Here is an 18,768-nt window from a genome sequence, read left to right on the forward strand (position 1 = left end):
GACACAACCTTGGAGAGTCCCCTTCTTTGGAGGTTTTGAAACAGAGGCTGGATGGTCGTCTGTCAGGGTGCTTTAATCATGGATTCCTGCATGGCAGGGGGTTGGACTGAATGGCCCTTGGGGTCTCTTCCAACTCTATGTTTCTATCTTGGTCATAGACCAGGGAATAGATTGGTTTCCTTGGAGAAACTCGAATTAAAGAAACACTGCTTGGGAACCTTATCTTTTGGGGTTTAGAAATATGTTCACTGAAAATGTACTGATGCAACACTTTCCTGGGCTGTAAATCAGAGCACAATTCCCCAAAGCAAAATTTCCGAGCTTTAAATAAACCTGTTATCTCCAATTACTTCCCAAAAATAAAAAGGGGAGGGAGGTGCTGAAAGGCTGCTGAGTTTTTCGTTTCCCAAATTACAAATCTGTGTGGAATGTGGTTAGGAAAGTGCCATTGCATAGCACTTGAAGCATGTATTATGACAAGCAGCACAGGTTCCCTCTCCAGACCTGTGTCACATTGTGAGAATAACATCAGTGCTTAACTTGCAAAGTATGAGAGAGATGTAAGGCAGGGGTAGGCAACCTGCGGCCCGCGGGCCGGATGCGGCCCGGCGAGGCCTTGGGACCGGCCCCAGCCCGGTCCTGACGCTGATTGCCGCCGGGGCCTTTGGCGTCTCGCGCAAGGGGCATGGTGGGGCAATTGTCTATAGACGCCTCAGAAACATGCATTTATATTAACATTTTTTTTAAAATCAGCAAATTTTTTCGCATGACCTCCATTTTTTATTTAAAAAGTGCCCTCCATTTGAAAATTTTGTCCTGGTTTATTTATTTATTTAATTTTTTAAAAAATTATTTAATTATTTATTTTTTTGGCTTCGGCCCCCCAGTTGTCTGAGGGACAGCAACCCGGCCCCCGGCTCAAAAGGGTTGCCTACCCCTGATGTAAGGAGTTTCAAGCTGTCATTACCTGTTCTCCAAGCAAACTGTGGGATGGGACCCTTATAGGTTTCATTGATGTTCAGGGAGCCAACTGACTTAGCCATTATACTTCAGTGCAATCCATTACTGTAGTAAGACTGAGACTGTTCAGAGTAGACAATATCCAAAGGTCAAAACAGGAGGCTGCAAGAGTTTAATCAGTGCATTCATCAGCAGAAATATACTCGGAATAAAATGAGGGAGAGACAGCACCAAATTGCAAGAGCCAAAAAGTACTACCAGGCTTATATTCCGTTGTGGGCCAAGCTGATGAGGGCCAGAACATGTGAGGAACATATAAAATCTCCTCTCCTGGGATCTCAGAGGGCCACCTGACACCCTGTGAAAGAAATTAGATCCTAAGCAGGGCAGTAATATCCCAAGTACCTTATGCAATAAAATAGCCAGACGTGTCTTCTACAGGGCACCATTGGCTCTTTGGGGACTAAAAAGATTCTAAGGTGTTGGGTATACATCAGGTTATTGTGGCACACCTTGTGTAATTTATGGCTAGTTTCTTTCCTAGGCTTTGTGTTGCCAGCAATCCTAGAGTTAATAAAAAATGATAAGAACAGTCAGAATAGTTCTGGAATTTAAGCTTTTACTAAAAATGAGCACCAGTGTGGCATAGTGGTTTGAGTGCTATGACCCCGGAAACCAGGGTTTGATTCCCCACTTGGCCATGAAACTTGGATGACCGTGGGCAAGTCATACTCTCTCAGCCTCAGAGGATGGCAATGACAAACTCCTTCTTAAGCAACTCCATGATAGGTTCACCTTAAGGTCTCCATAAGTCAGAAATGACTTGAAGGTGCACAACACCAACAGCAATATCTAGTATATTGTTTTTAAAGCACCCTTTTAGGATTAATCCTCAGCAAGATACTGGGATAAAGTTCCAAAGAAAGTCAGCCAACAGGAATAAAAGCGTTCAGACTTTTACTGATTAAAACATAGCAAAAGATACAATGAGTGGGAGTTACATAAAAAGAAACAAAATGCAAGATAGAACATCTTGCTAACAAACAGAAGACCAGCTAGACTATATATGGTGGCCAATCTATGATTAAAAGCTTCTATCAATAAATCTTAGCAAGATTCTGAGATTGTGCAAAATCATTCAAGCCTCAGCTCATGCAAGAAGACTTCTCCTTCCCCTCCTCTCCCCTGCATCTTCCTGGATAGTGTGTTGACCATTCAGAACAGGTTTAGGAGAGCAGGAGCCTACAAGGATGGTGGGGAAAACATTTCATCAGTGGCGTCCATTCTACTGGCAGAGAGATACTTCTAGTTGCACTTCCATAAAAAGAGGGAAAATGAAAAGGATTTCTGCAGCCCCTTGTAGGAAAAGACGAGACTGAAATCAGTACCACATTCTAGAGGAGCCCTTCCAGGGATAAGAGAAGCGAGGAACTTTTTTCTTTGGGCCTTCAAGAAAGATTAGCTAATCATTCTACCAGCATTTTCCTTAATTTCCTGGAGAGTGCATCTTATAAATGGAGCCAGGTGGAACACAATGTTTTTTTTCCATTTCCAAAGATAATATATACCAAGTAAAAAGACACAGAAGGTTAAAAGGGTATAATTAGAGCCCACAAATCTCACTGTACCATGAACCAAACTATTGCTCAACTTGTACTTTCTTATCTCATGCTGAAGACATATTTTGGACGCTTGCCCAGACCGCCTGCTGCTAAGAGCTGTACATCTGTGAAACTGGACACCTGAACACACAATATACCTGATCTAGTGTTCAGACCAAGTTGGAAATCAATTTGGAAGAAATGGGGAAAAACAGGTCAGTGCAAATTTCTAGGTATAACATCTCTAGTCTCCATACAGGAGAAGCTTGAGCCAAGAGTGAGACTGTTCCTCTGTCTTACAGTTCCGCTTTTCTGATATAATGTCTTTTCTGCTAGAGAGCATGTTAGTCTGTCTTTAAAAAAACAGTGTGTGATGGAGAAGTCAGACAATCCTCCCTTCTGGGAAGATACACCTCCATTTTGAAATGCATATTGTTCTGTTATATTGAATTGGGCTTGCAAGGAATGCTCCAGATAGAGCTATATTTGAGCTGAGTCTGGCTGGTGATGAGTTAGAAAAAGAAGCACAGTGGCCAGGACAAAATTGGCAAGGTAAGTGAGTTCTAGGACTGGCCCTCCCAGCTTCTTTTTCATCTTCAAAAATTAGATCACAGGTAACTGAATTTCAAAAGAGAGTTCCTTCCATCTCAGCTTCAGCCCATTGATCACAATCACCCTACCAAGCTAAGTGGCATCCCAGCTGCTCCCTTCTATACAACCAGTTAAAGTACAGTGAGCATGATACCTCATGGCTCTCTCAGAGAGCCAGTGTGGTGTAGTGGTTTGGGCATTCATCTATGACTCTAGAGACCAGGTTCAAATCTCCATTCAGCCATCCCTTGGGTAAAGTTGGGTGAGTCACACTCACTCAGCCTCAGAAGATGGCAATGGCAGCCCACTTCTGAAGAAACATGCCAAGAAAATTCCATGATAGGGTTGCCATCAGTCAGAAATGACTCAAAGACACACAGCAACAAAACTCTCTAAACTCTTATTTTTGTTCTCATGATCTTTCCCTTTGGTTCACAAAACTACATGTGATTTTCATTTCATACTGATTTACAAAGCAAGCTAGGATGGAGAATAGGCACGGGGGACAAAGTGTTTATCTGAGAGTAACCCACTGAGAAAAAGAAATAATGTATCTGAGCCATTCTCTGTTCCATCATAATTAATAACTAAGTTCTGTTAAACTATGAGAGAAGAGTCATTATTTTAAGTTTTTAAGAAAGAATTATTTCATTGTGTTCTTGATATCTAAATATTTATTTACAGAATTATTATAAATGGAATTATTTTTTTAAAGATGAAAGCTGTGTTATTTGATATTGACTATTAGTTGTTGATACTCTGCATCTTTGAACGTTTCACCAGTGTATTTCAGGAACTCAATGACAGGAATTGCTGCTATGGTATCTGTTCCTTTCATCATCATAATGACACTTATTTCATCATGCAGAAACCTTTTTTTAAAAAAAGTATTAATTAGGGAAGGGGATTTGGATTGGTGATATGGTGTGGGGCGAGGGTTTAACCAGGTGGCTACATCATCCTGCAGTGGTATAGTAGGATGGGCCCTACCCTGCTGAGACCATCAGCCTCTGTTAGATAAACATATTGCCCCCATGCCTATTCTCCAACTTAATCTGCAAACATACAGAAAATGGCTATATATCCCTGGAGTGGAGAGCATATGGGCAAACTCTGCCTTTATATGTTTTCCCATCCATGATAAGTATCAGCTTAGGGGAAGATCTGTGTCAAAACTTCTGCATGTAAGGAATTTGGCCCCATACCAAATCATCCCTATGACTGCTTTTTGAAAAAGAATGTTCCAATGTTACGATATCCAAACCATAACAAGTTTGGCCCATGGCACTGTGAGAGATTATACTTATTTAGCTATTTTGCTGATCAGAGGAAGACTATTTTACTCAAAGTCAGGTTAAGTTTTCTCAGGCGGGATACAGACGGGCAGGAGAAGACGTCTTGGAGGTGTATTCTGCTGAATACGGAGCCTCCAGACCGCCCGCCCCGGGGACGTGCTTCAGGTGTTGGGGCTTCCACACGGGGGGCAGTGAAGACGCCTCACCTGGGTCCGTTTCGGACCCGTAGCTTCTATACTGCCGCCTCGGAGGACGCCGCAAAGAAAGGGGCAGCTTCCGCACGGGCGGCCAAACCGCGGCTTTTTTTTTTCCTTTGCCGGCTGGCGGATGCGCAGCTGCGCAGCTGCAGCGCTAAGCAGCGGCGGCAGAAAGCCTATGGGCACATTTAAAGCGCCCAAGCCCCTTTAAAACTTTTCCCCCCGCCCTGCCCAAGAACAATGGTGGTCTCCTGCCAGCTGGTGATCAGCTGGTGTTGGCATCCTTGTCCGCTTGCACTTTGCCAGTGTCACCAGCATCATAGATGCCTCCTCTCCTTTGGTCCCCGCGCTCTTGCTGAATCTGCAATGCAAAGCTACAGCTGTCTCCGCTGCCACCGCTGTCCCCCTGCCATCCCCCATCACCTCCCTTGTACATATGTAAATATTTACAGTTTTAGGGGTTTTTTATTGTTAGGTGAAAATGGCACAGGAATGTGTGTAGGGGTGCACTTTAAAGTCCAAACTTTCCAAGCAGCGCATGCGTACATGTTGCTCTAGGGTTAGGGTTAGGGTTAGGGTTACGAGTCTTAAAATGCGCTGCAGCTATGCTGCAGCTTCCACACCTGCATGGCAGCAGACGCTGCAATTAAAGCCTGACTGCAAACTGCGCATGTTCCAAGACCCCGACTCATTATGCGACGCAGCAGACACGGAGCTTTTAAATGGGCAACTTAAATTAGCGGCGTAGCAATTCTGGTGTACCGGTGCAGCAGCTCTCATGGCTTCTTCCACTTCTCGATATGTGTCAGCATTCAGGTAGGACTGCTCCAATTTTTGCAGAATGTTTGGCTGGGACCATATAGCTATAAGGTCAGCCGTCTCCGCATGAGACCAAGACGTCCCCCTGCCTTTTTTCGGGGTGCTGGTGGATGGCTGAGCCATCCTGCCTGGTGGCAAAGCGGAGCCGCCGCACAGCTGTGCCAGGAGCAGTAGAACTGTGCCCGTTCCCAGGTGAAAATGGCGCAGGAATGTGTGTAGGGGGTCACTTTAAATTCCAAACTTTCCCTTATCACTTTCTACAACCAAAACATCCGCCGGCAAAACTTACAACTTCCCGCGGTTCCAGCAACGCATGCGCACAAGTGGCTCTAGGGTTAGGGTTACGAGTCTTAAAATGCGCCGCAGCTGTGCCGCAGCTTCCACAGCTGCATGGCAGCGGACGTTGCAATTAAAGCTTGACTACAAACCACGCATGTCCCGGACCCCGACCCATTATGCGACGCAGCTGACACGGAGCTTTTAAACGGGCAACTTATATTTGCGGCGTAGCAATTTGGGCGTACCGGTGCAGCAGCTTACATACGGAGCTGCGCACGTACGCCGCAAATCAAAAAGAAGCGGAAAAAAGCAGCACCTTTTTAATGCCGCCTCTTCCCGCTTGGGGCGTGCGGGGGGCGTGTTCATGGCGGCATTCAGGTAAGGGCCGTCTGAAGGCTCTACCTTCATGACGTCATGAATACACCCCTTTTTGCCCGTCTGTATCCCGCCATAGTAAACAAAAAAATGTTTACAGTTGTTGTTGTTGTTTAGATGTTTCAAGTGATTGAAACTATCCAGAACATTCAGGATGTGGAAGGATAGTAAACAATGACAAGTGTCTCACCAGCTGTGGTATCTTGAGAATCAAATCAGGTTATTCAATACATCAGATGTGTGTGTGTGTGTGTAAGAGAGAGAGAGAGATATTTCTGCACAGCCTAACCAACCCGTGGCCCATAACCATGGTAACTGGCTTATTATAAAATATTTGATGTGGGCAGTTCAGAAATATATGATGGGTAGATTTCAGTAATTCTACAGAAAGAAAGCACATTGTTAGGTACCTTTTGTTGCTTCAGGGTACCCATGCAGCAAAGTGAAATCACGTTATGATATCTTACCTTACCCTACTAGGCAACTTTAATTGATTCTTCAGTCACTGTTCCAGTCTGCCACCTCCCAATCACCTTACAAAGATATTTATTAAGATAGGCTAATAATTCAAGAAGAGAAAGAATGCTTTGGGATATCAAGCATGACAGTATTTTGCACAGTGAACACTGGGAAAATGGCATTAACCACAAGCAACATCTAGTTATTCATTTGATCCAGATATAAGGTTTTTTTATTTCCCTGCAGACACTGCATTTACCAGTATTAGGTATAATATTTTGCAGACCTGGAAAATGTTACTTTTTTGGAGTACAATTCCTAGAATTCCCCCAGCTGGAGAATTAAAGGAGTGATCCAGCATAGTGTTGTGGTTTGAGTGTTGGACTAATCTGGAGACCAGGGTTTGATTTCCCACTCAGCCATAAAACCCACTGTGTTGGAAAAGGTACATGCTCTCAGCCTCAGGGGAACACAATAGCAAACCATCTTTGAACAAATCTTGCTAAGAAAACCCCATGATAGGTTTTCCTGGGGGTTGCCATAACTCGGAAATGACTTGAAGGTACACAGCAAAGCAATCCAAAATAGGTGAAATTTCCAAACTGAGATTTTGTTGCTGGGAAAAAGCAGTTTCCCTCTTGGGTAGCACTGCAGCTGTGAGTACTAAGCAGAGTGTAGTTATTTGTGTCTCATGGAGTCTCACTAAATAATGCTTACATTATCCTGAAAGACATTCACCACACACACACACACACACACCATCTGTAACCCTATTTAGTGGATTCATGCTCTTTCACTCTATTTGATGTATTTAATTATGCATATAAAATATATGGAAAGCAGGATCGGATTGGAGGAAGAGGTTATAAAAAGTGGCATAAGAAACATCAATTATTTAAGATATGCAGATATCACATTACTAGCAGAAAACTTGGTTAGCAAGGTTACAGCACAGAAGATTTATATGTGCAGTCTGAATTTAAAATGGTGACTAAAATGTAGTCACTGAAATTGATTGTCTATGTCTTGGATTAGTTGTTAATCAAAAAGGACACTGTAGTCAGAAAATAATAAAAAGATTTAGACTTGGAAGAGCAGTTTTGAAGCAACTAGATAAGATCATCAAATGTAAAGATACATCACTAAATCCCAAACCAGGATCATCCATACCCTAGTACTTCCAATTTCTATGTATTGTTGTGAAAGCTGGAAAGGGAAAAAATGTGGTGCTGGAGGAGAGTTTTGCAAACACTATGCAACCACCAAAAGGACAAACAAATGGGCAAGATGGCAAATCAAGCAAGAATCCTCCCTAGAAGCCTACCAAATATAATGATACAACATGACTCAGTTGCAAAGAGGGCAATGCTTGGTAAGGTGGAAGGTACCAGGAGAAGAGAAATAATAATAATAATAATAATAATAATAATAATAGGATTTATTTATATGCCGCCCAATCACTGGGAATCCAGGCGGCTTACAACAGAGGGGATAATAGACAGTTCCCTGTCCTCAGGGTTACAATCTAAAAAGACACGACACAAAAGGAGAAGGGAATGGTGAAGGGGGGGAGAGGATCAGGTCCATCATTCTTCTCTCCCTCTGAGGCCTGAACCAAGGCAGATGGACCGGAGGGAGGGCTCTTCTTCTTCAGGCTAGCCCTGATGGAGCTGGGCCAGCCTATTCTCTCCCTCACAGGCTGAAGGATGACAGTTAAGGAGGGAGGAGCCTCTTTCTTCAGGCTAGCCCTGATGGAGCTGGGCCAGCCTATTCTTTCCCTCACAGGAGACTACATTACAGGTAGATAGACTCAATCAAGAAAGGCATGTCTCTGAGTCTGCAAAACCTGAGTAGGGATCTTCATAACAAGGTGCCTGTGTTGGGATTAGCAAGTTTGGCATGCCCAAAAACTCATTAGGAGTTAGACTGCACGTTGCTCTCTAGGTGTTTAGGGCATGCTTATGGTAACTTCCTGTTTGTTTGTTTGTTTACACCCACTGTCTTCCTGGGTCACATAGGTATTGCCTTGTTCTCTTTGGTCACAGGTGCCCTTTTGCTCTCTCTCTCTCTGCTTACCACTCATGAATCATGTGGTCAGAAGAGCTCTCTCTGGATGAAATGCTCTAGTTTCCTAACAGCACGTAGAACTTCTTTTTCTTTACCTTCATGAAAAAGATGAACCTATGTTGATTGATTACGGACAAGTATTCATGAATAAAGCTACTTTTATATATCTTATGAAGAAGATTAAAGTTTTATTTCTCTCTGCTGGATAGTGTGATGTGTGTGGGAGATTGTTCAAACATCTGCCTAGCATATCAGATACTCTGCTTGAGAAAGATCCACTAAAGGTCTTGTATCCCAACAGTCTTAGAGGTCTCTCATTCATAGGGTCACCATAAGTTGAAGCTCATTTAATAACTCACAGCAACAACAAGCTGGCTATTGGGATTTAGGCCTAATAAATTTTTATGGCATAAACTCAAGACCACTTCTGAACACCCTAATCAAGGCTCTTCCACGTCCCATTGAGTTTGGCATTCTCATTGAGGCAGCCAAGTCTGTGCAGGAATACTGCTCACCATTTCATTCTGCAGGTGAGAATTCATATGCTGAATGTTCAGTTTCTCTGTATGCAAATGAAAATTTTCTGCTTGTAAAAGAATGAGTATGTAAAGAAGATTAGGGTATAACTCATTTGGACATGTAGTTCTGCATGCACAGTACGTTCTGTTGTAAAGTGATAGTTGTGTTCCTAAAAAAGGCCACATTATAATAGTTTGTATTCTAAAAACAAACCAGAATTATGGGAACAATAGGTGTAGATCTCAAAAACATTACTGGTATCTAAGCTATTTCTTTAACTTATAAGAAATTTTATTGTTGGGGCTGGGGCTCAGGACCATCTCTGTCTGTATGCATATTTGTTTGCTGAAACCTCTACCACTTTCTTCGCAGCACAGACACACAACACTTGGCTAGGCTTAGGCTCTCAAGAGCAGCAGCAGCAGCAACAGTGAAGACACCTCCTCGCTGTGTTTGGCCGGGACATAAATTCCCCCATTCCACCCCTCTTCTTCTCCCCATTCCACCCTTCTTCTACATAGATAATGAGATACCTTGGAGCTGGGACTCCAATTTAAACACAAAATTAATTTATCTTTCATATGCACCTTATATTCATATATGTTTCTTATGCCTGAAAGTAATTTTACACAACATTTTTAATAATTTTGTAGATCAAATGAAGTTTGTGTACACTGGATCATTAGAAAGCAAAGGTGTCACTATCTCAGCCACCCATGAAAAAAGTTTTGGATTTTTGAATATTTTTGGATTTTAGAAACCCAGAAAAGGGATTCCTGTACATATAATTTTTTAATTATTTTTATTATGGGGAAGCACAGGATTATTTTTAACCCTCACTTCATCTGAAATGAAGCAACCAGACGTTAATTTACTGTCCCAAGCCAAGATACAATAGTGTACTTTGGGACTGTGTGCCAATGAATTCTGAAATTTATTCTCCTCATGGTCCAACTACACCATTTTGTGGGACCAAAGGTATATTCTAGAGAATTTCCTAACCATTCAGAGCAGGTTTTGAGGCAGTACAAGGGCCTGAAGAATAGGTCTTCTGATTCTGGCAGTAGCAGTGGGTATTATTGGATCCTGGCTCAAGCTTGCACACATAGTTGTATTACTCAAGAACCCTGCTGTGATTTGGGACAGAAAGCAGGCTTATGAATAATGGCTCCTCTGATTCTGATTAATTCAGTTTCAAGGGATAATGGCTATCTTTAATTCCTGGCTGTTTTAATTAAAATTGAATTTAGAGGATTAAGTTGGCACACAAAAGTTCATGAAACAATATTTCCCTGAACATTCTCTCAAAATGTATTTTTGACAGCTCTAAAGAGAGATTTCAGCAATGGTTCTCATGTACTTTACAGAGCCAAACTTACTTTACAATTATTCATTGGCAGCATGTGATAAAATACTTTTGGCATTTGGAGCTACAAAATTGCACATGATCAGTATGGCTGAGCTGATGTTACAAGCATCGTTCTTGATTAAACTAAGTTTCTGCATGACAATGACTTTTCCACTTCTATAATTGGTAATAATGATCTTCCTCCCAGAGGGTTTAGAAATACTTGGTTGTTGTTACACAACATGGCTTTAAAATATAACTCTTGTTCACAGTTCAGTTGAATAAAGATATTGTGTTTATGAATCATATTACCATATTAATTACAAAACTAAAACATGATGCAATTGAAAGCTCTGTAGACAAACAATTCAGCAAAAATACCTGCTGTGGCAAAATATGAGATCTGAGTTGGGATTCCCACTGTCTCCTGCTTATTTAAATTAATTTATGCTAGTTATATTTTGTGAATGCACCAAACATCATTTAATAATTTTTTGGACAGGCACATTCTCTACAAAAAACAAACAATCAAAAACAATATTTTCCTACAGTGGAGGTTCATTTATTTGTCAGCTTCAATCAATCAATCAGTCAGTCAGTCAGTCAATCAATCAATATAAAATGTTAACAGTCCATACCTCTTTGTGACACATGCTTCCCAGGAAAGACTGTCATGCTGTGGAGTAACTCTGACTCATATGCAGTAGCTGGCAAAATGGATGCAACTAGGAGAAACAGAGCAGATTTCAGGGGTGTGAAGATTACTAACGTGGGAGAATCCATTCTGGTAGTAATGTCCTTTTTAGAGAGGTGAGTAAAGGTAAGTTTTGCATATGGTACATGACATTGGATGTAGGCCTCTGCTTGCAACAGCAGTAAGCTGAATCATATATGAAAGCCAGGATGATGTGTAGTGGTTTGATGCTTGGACAACACTCTGCAGACCAGGGTTTGAATTCCGGTTCAGCCATGGGAACTTAGTAGGTGACAGAGAAAGGCAAAGGTAACCCCCCCCCCCCCCCCGGAATAAATTTTGCAAAGAAAAGCCTGCAATAGGTTTGTCTCTGGGTCACCATAAATGGTAACAACTTGAAGGCACATAACAACAACATTCACCACTTTACCATTTCATCTCTTCCTGTTCAGATCCATCTCAGAAGAAAAGCAGCCAGTTCCACAACCAAACCAGCTTACATTACAGTTTTACTTGGAGAAAGTAGTAATAGGTGAGGGACACACACATGCACACTTTAAGTATCAGGGCTAACCCAAGACATTTTGCTGGCTGAGATCAAGGATCAAATCACACATTTATTTTGGTACCTAAGGCAGAGAATTTTACAAGTGCATTTCTTCTTTTTCTGATATGAAAACAACCATAATTTCATGCCTTTTCATGACATCAAAATCCTGCTTCCTGAAGTGTTTGCCTCATGCTTAATAGTAGGGTGAACCCTGTTACACATCTATTATTATGCATGACTATAAGCACAGCATACATTATTATTTAATTTTTAATTTATTTAATATTTATATATTTGAATTATATTACTTATGATGGCCTGTTACAGACTGCCAAAATAAAGCTGCTTCGGGTCTCTTTGGAAGTATGCTATTTAAATGATGCATGGGTCCTAAGAGTCCAGAGGTCGCACCAAAACCAAACTTCATTCCTAAGCACCGGAGTGCAGCTTTGGTGCAGCTTCCGGATTCTTAGGATGCATGCTTTATTTAAATAGCATACCTCCAAAGAGACCCGAAGCAGCTTTATTTTGGCAGTTTGTAACTCTTTCTCTGAAGATGCCTGCCACAGATGCTGGCAAAACGTCAGGAAGAAACTCTTCTAGAACATGGCCACATAGCCTGAAAAACCCACAAAAAAACTACCCAAATCTTATCCTTCAGGTCAGAGTAAGAATGAAGAGCTTTGGCTGACAGGGGTGAGCACTCCAAGTAAATAGTAAAAGAAAGTTGATTAATACTGTATTATGTAGAGAATTGGTAGCACCTTTGAGTCTAACTAAAATAAAGAAGTATTTCAGTTAGTTTCAATAAAGAAGTATTTCAGTTAGTCTATAAGATCTCTCTACATACTGATTCTACAGACTAACACAGCTACATCTTTGAATTCTATGATTAACATTGGTTAATGCAGACCAAGAGGCAGTGCCTCTAAAGCACAGAATGGTCTCATTCCACTGAATTACTTTCAACTGTTGTTGCTTGAAGTTCTGGCAGTGGCCAAGTTCAGTTAAGCTACCTATATGCTTGAATGCTTGACCTTTGTCGCTTATTACTTTTAATGGGGGCATGGGTTATGTCCAGCAGATTCTAAACTATTCTTTGAAGGAAGAGGTGCTGCCAGCTTCTTTTAAGGAGGCAATTCTTAGCCCACTCCTCCCAAATGTTTAACCTGTATTTGGAAGCGATGGAAAATTATAGACCAACTACCACTATCCTCATGCTGGTGAAGAGCTTGAGTGGTTGCCACCCATCTGCAGACACTCTGAAAGGAAATGGATATTTACAGTATATCTATTTCCCCTGGCTTTCAGACCTAGTTTTGGAGAAGATACTGCCTCAGATGCCCTGTGAGATTACCTTTACTATGAGAAAAATAATGGGATCTTGCTGATTTCCTTGGACTTTCAATATCAATACTTATGGTACCCTTCTACACAGGAATATCTAAATCAGCTGCTGGAGGTAAGGCATTGTGGTGTTTCTATGCCTAGTCTTCCAGAAGATTGCTCTGAGCACTTTCACAATGCACTATTGTGGTACTATGATTCCATTTTAACTGCCATTATCTGATGCTTATGGGAACCTGGGGCTTGTATTTTTGTGATTAGAGGTCCCTAGCTTCAAAGTACCCTTCCTTAGGCTAAAAATCCCAGGATTCCATAGGATGGAAACTTGGCAGCTAAAGTGGAATCATAGACGTGTACAATTGTATAGAGTCCCTTAGCAATTACGTTATGGAGCTTCATAAGGCTTTATCTTATCCTTCATGCTGTTCTACATTGACATGAAATTGCTGGGAGAGGCTATTCATAGATGTAACCTGAGCTGTGATCAATCAACAGCTAATGCCCAGCTCCATCTCTTAAATGAAGCGTGGGTAAAATATGATCTTCCCAATATGGTTGGACAGTAATTTTCATGAGCCCTAGCCAGCACAGCCAGAATGCTAGAGGTTATAGTCCAACAACAGTGAAGAATGAAGAATGCTAGAAGGTACAGTCTAACAAAAGCTGTATTCTTGTTCATCCCAGACCATACTAAAACTAGGTGAAGCAGTGGGTATTATTAATCAGTATCTGGATGGAGTAATGAACTGGATGAGAATGAAAAACTGAGACTCAAGCCAGTCAAAATGCTAGTATCTTTAGAGATGCTTCATCTGCCTGGCTGAGTGTCATTGTACCCATTTTAAAGTAGCTGATATCCCCCCAAAAGTATCAAGCTCATTATCTGGAGATGTTCTTGGGTCTATCACTATCACAACTGGACTCTGCCACACAATAATTTGGCTATTATCAGCTGTGACCCTTTAGGGGGAGCAGTAGCCTAGATACAGTTATTCATGATCTGGCTACATCTTGGCTGGATGCATTCCATGTATTCTGTACAGGCCTACCTTTGAAAATGATCCAGAAAGATAATCTAAAATAGGGGAGCAAGACTGTTCAGGGTTGGCCTACATAAATCATACTACATCAGATGCCCCCAGTAAGATATGAGGTAAATGACTTCTGAGGAAATAACCTTTCCATTGGTACAGAGTGAACCTTTCAGTCTACAGTGAAGCCTTCTTTTGTTCAGTTCTCAAAAATTTCTAGCATTTAGATTTTGCATTGCTGATTACTTTTTGTTACTTTGTATTTGTCTAGTTGTTGTCAACTTTTTTAAGCCCCCCTCCCCGCCAGAAGAAAACACCACTGTTCTTATATTGTATGATTTAAACATTGTGTTGTGAACTGCCCAGCTATCAGGTGGTACAGAAATATAATAAAGATCTTACATCATTAAACTTTGTAAAATGGATGGTAGTTTTTGATATTTATATTTCGTACAACTAGACAGGATTTCTGTGGTCCACAACCTTCAGATAAAAAGAAGAGGAAAGAACACCTGTCAAGGGGGTTGTGGGGAGCATGAAGAATCTGATTAGCTTGATGCACTTGTCTTGCAGTGAGGCAACAAAAGGCACCTCAGTCTCCCATTATGCAAATGCAACTAGGGTAGCATCTGAAAAGAGAAAAATTGCACAGGCTAAAAGTTTCCCTTCTACAGGGCTGGCCTCCCATAAGGAATAGTAGGGCAGCTGCCTCAGGGAATAGACTACCAGAGGGTCCTCGATGCTTCTGCTCTTCAGTATCCCTGGGTCTCTCAGAACTATGGCTCCACTGCTTCTGTGCCTCTGACAAGATAGGCAGTGGTGGTAATGTTTGTGATGGCAATGACAGGGATTAGAGATGGCAGCAATTGTCTTCCCACCTTAAGAGGTAGGAAAGGTGGGACCACTGATCTTCTCTGCAGCTATTAAAAAGTGCAAGGTTTCTCTCCAATTTTGCAGCCAGCCAGTCTATCTGAAAGTAGTAAACAGCTGCTTTTGTGATGGCTGTGGAGCCAGTTCTGGTGTGGAGAAGCAGAAAATTTAAAGTGGAGGCACCAAACAGCAAAGCAAATATTTTGCTACTAGCCAGTTCCACAACTGACTGTAACCCAATTAAAATTAAACAATTTATTGTTTGAGAAATTAGGAGAATATCTCTAAACTTGTATCAGGAACAAAAAAATTTAATCTTTTCTTGTCAACATACATTTAATCTTTCTTAAAATTAAGAGGATTAGTCTAATTTAACTAATTTTGAAGGGTGAATTCATCAATAGTATTGTTTTTTCACCCTAGAAGGATTAGTGCCAGTGACTCAGCCATGTGTCATCTGCTTTTGAACACTGATGGGTGGCCATTAAGCCTACCTGTGGAGTCAGAGAGAAGGCTACTGCTGCATTTGTTTGGTAGATAAATGGCAGTGATATTTACAATATTATCCTGAGAATGAGTGTAATTAAGACATAACATTTAAAATAAATCTAAGTAAGTGATGCAAGCGGAAAGCAGCTAATAATGACATTTAAAGGCAAATAACAGACACACATTTAATGGTAGAAGGTAGAAAGTATTAGCACCTTTGTGACTTTTATTCAGGACTGTTGGTACAATCATTTCTTATACAAAAATCATCCTTACTAAATGACATAATCTAGATACTCCATAGTGGGAATGGGAAGAACTTAGATCAGAGTCCAGAAGAACTAGTTATTCTAGGGCCTGTTACAGACAGCCAAAATAAAGCTGCTTCGAGTCACAGTGGAGGTATGGTGTTTCAATGATGCATGCGTCCTAAGGGTCCAGAAGTCACACCAAAGCCACACTCCAGCCCTAAGGACTGGAGCATGGCTTTGGTGTAGCTTCTGGACTCTTAGGACGCATGCATCATTGAAACACTATATCTCCACTGTGACTCGAAGCAGCTTTATTTTGGCTGTCTGTAACAGGCCTAAGTAACTAGTTTTAGGCAGACTCACAAGGGTTCCCGGTTACCAGTAATTAACAATACAGTAGTAACAAGAAAAAACCATTCCTTTCTTTTTCTTGATGGATGAGGAAGGAACTATGGTAAACAGTGGCTGTGCAGTGTGTGGAGGACCAGATGAGGCCTGAGCTATGAAAATGCACACATCAAAAAAGATGCAAAGGCAAAGCAAGGCAAATGTTGACTATGGAGCTTGACAGCCCCTTTCCTTGCCAGATCAGGGCCATGGCAACTGCACGCTGCGGTCCCAGTCTGGGCTTTCTGCAGTGGAAAGAGCCACAAAATGCAGCTGGTTGGTTGGGCATGTGAGATGATGCTGACGTGGGGATGTAAAACGCTAGTCTGTAAAGGCTCTATGCTAATGGTGATTAGAGCCTTTAACTTTAATGTGATAACTTTGCCTGATTTTAGCTCAGAAAAGCTGACAAATATACACAAATGAGGAATGGCTTAGGGAGCTGGGTATATTTAGGAAAGAGACAGTTAAGAGGTGATATGATAGCCCTTTTTAAATATTTGAAGGGAAGTCATATTGAGAAGGAAGCAAGCTTGTTTTCTGCTGCTCCAGAGAACAGGACCTGGAACACTGAATGCAAGCTACAGGAAAAGAGATTCCACCTCAACATTCGGAGGAACTTCCTGACAGTAAGGGTTATTTGACAGTGGAACACACTCCCTCGGAGAGTGGTGCCATCTCCCTCCTTGGTGGTCTTTAAACAGAGGCTGGATGGCCATCTGTCTGGAGTGCTTTGAATGAGAGTTCCTGCATGGCAGGGGGTTGGACTGGATGACGCTTGTGGTCTCTTCCAACCCTATGATTCTATGATTTTATTATTCTATATTATGAAGAAGGTAAATAAATAAATAAATAAAAATTAATTCCTAGATGTAGCCAATATGTTAATGGTTAGAGGATTTAGATATGAAGCCAGGGCAAAAAGGCTATTTTGAGATAGATAGTTGAGAATGTCAGAGTGACATCTCCAAAGCCTCTCTATTGACATCTTCAGGGCCTCTTTAGTCATCCTTGTGGCACGTAAAGGTTTGCACTTGGCAAAATCGGACATGTTTGAAATGCCATCCTGGGACACAGGCCTGATAAACTGTAGATTGATGGATATCTACGAGAGATAGTGACATATGTTAGGTGTATGGTTTGAGCATCCCATGAATGTCATGTTTAATTCAAATGTAACCAAAGAAAATGTGACTTGTAGCTTTCTTTTTTTAAGGACCTATAAAGGGTGGATTCTTTGGGGAGCTTGGTCCCAGAATTTGGATGAATTTCCTCTTGGAATGCTGCTACAATAAACTATGTTTCCTTTCCAATCAAGCTCCTTGGTCTCCCTGGTTCTGGGTCTAAATTCTAAATGGATTCTATTACACATAGAGGAGGCAAGGTCATGGGGTGGGGAGAAGGTGGTTCTTTTCCTCCCACCTCAAGCAGCAGGAAAACAAAAAAGCAAAAAAACAGGCCTTCTAAGTAACTCCATAGTGCTTTGACTCCATTTCAGCCTCTGGCTATTTCCATAATTGCAGCAACATCTCCCTCTCAATATTCAGTCATGAAAAATGAGGTGGTTGCCAGTTGTATCCATTTGTGCACAACCCAGTTCACACTGAGGGGTTTCTCCACATGAGGGTTTGCATGTGGAAAACAGTCTGCTCGCATGTGTAAACAAGTCTTTAGCTGAATGAAGGTGTGAATATGGCTGTGCCATGTTGCCATTTCATTTTCAACCTGCAATAACGATGCTCACGAAGTTAATTTGCAAACCTGCAATTAGTAACTTCCCTCCCAGTAGTAAATATGAAGTTGGAATCCACACTACAGGAACTGTCACACATGACTGCTGATTGCCATAATAAATTCTTGTCCTATGCCCCTATGTCTGTGCCCTCCAAGTTTCAAAAGAACTGCATTAAACACTTAAACCACTGTGACTGTACATTGTGAACTGCTTATTCAAGCAGTTCTAAACATTATTTAACTGGAAAATACTCTTCTAATTTGCATATTTCCCACAAGGAACAGAAAGATGATGCATGGTGACAGGCACACCTTGGCTTTCATATTTATAGCCACTGGGTGGAAAAATTGTCATAAAAGGAATATCATCACCAACACCCTTCACACTGAGGTGGATATTCCCTCCAACACATGCAGCATTCATGCTCCTGCTGCTGATTTTGTATAGTGCACATGAAATGGGATAGACCTCTACATGCATGTGCAAGGGAAGCTTGTGCAAATCAGGACCTAGCCATGCCCAAAGTTCTGTGCATTACAGTGATATGTGTACACAGCCTCTTCTCCAATATCAGGGTGACCAGATGTCATAACCGCAAAGGAGGACAAGGCACGATAAAATGTAGGACATTACAAAATAAAAACAAACATAAATATAAATGAATGCTTCTTAGGTCTAAAACACACTGCCGTTTGAGACCACTTTAAACTCCCCTGGCTCAATGCTAGGGAATTGTGGGAACTGTAGTTTTGTGAAACATTTAGCCTTCTCTGTCAGACCTATGGGGCCACAATAAACTACAATTCCGAGGATTCCCTAGCACTGAATCTGGGCAGTTAAAGCGGTCCCAAACTGGATTATTTCTGCAGTGTGTTTTGGACTTTAGTCATGGTCAAAGTGGAGG

This window comes from Sceloporus occidentalis, unplaced genomic scaffold (assembly GCF_023333645.1).
Source record: "Sceloporus occidentalis isolate IW3139 unplaced genomic scaffold, rSceOcc1.0.p SCAF_1, whole genome shotgun sequence".
Classification (NCBI taxonomy): domain Eukaryota; kingdom Metazoa; phylum Chordata; class Lepidosauria; order Squamata; family Phrynosomatidae; genus Sceloporus; species Sceloporus occidentalis.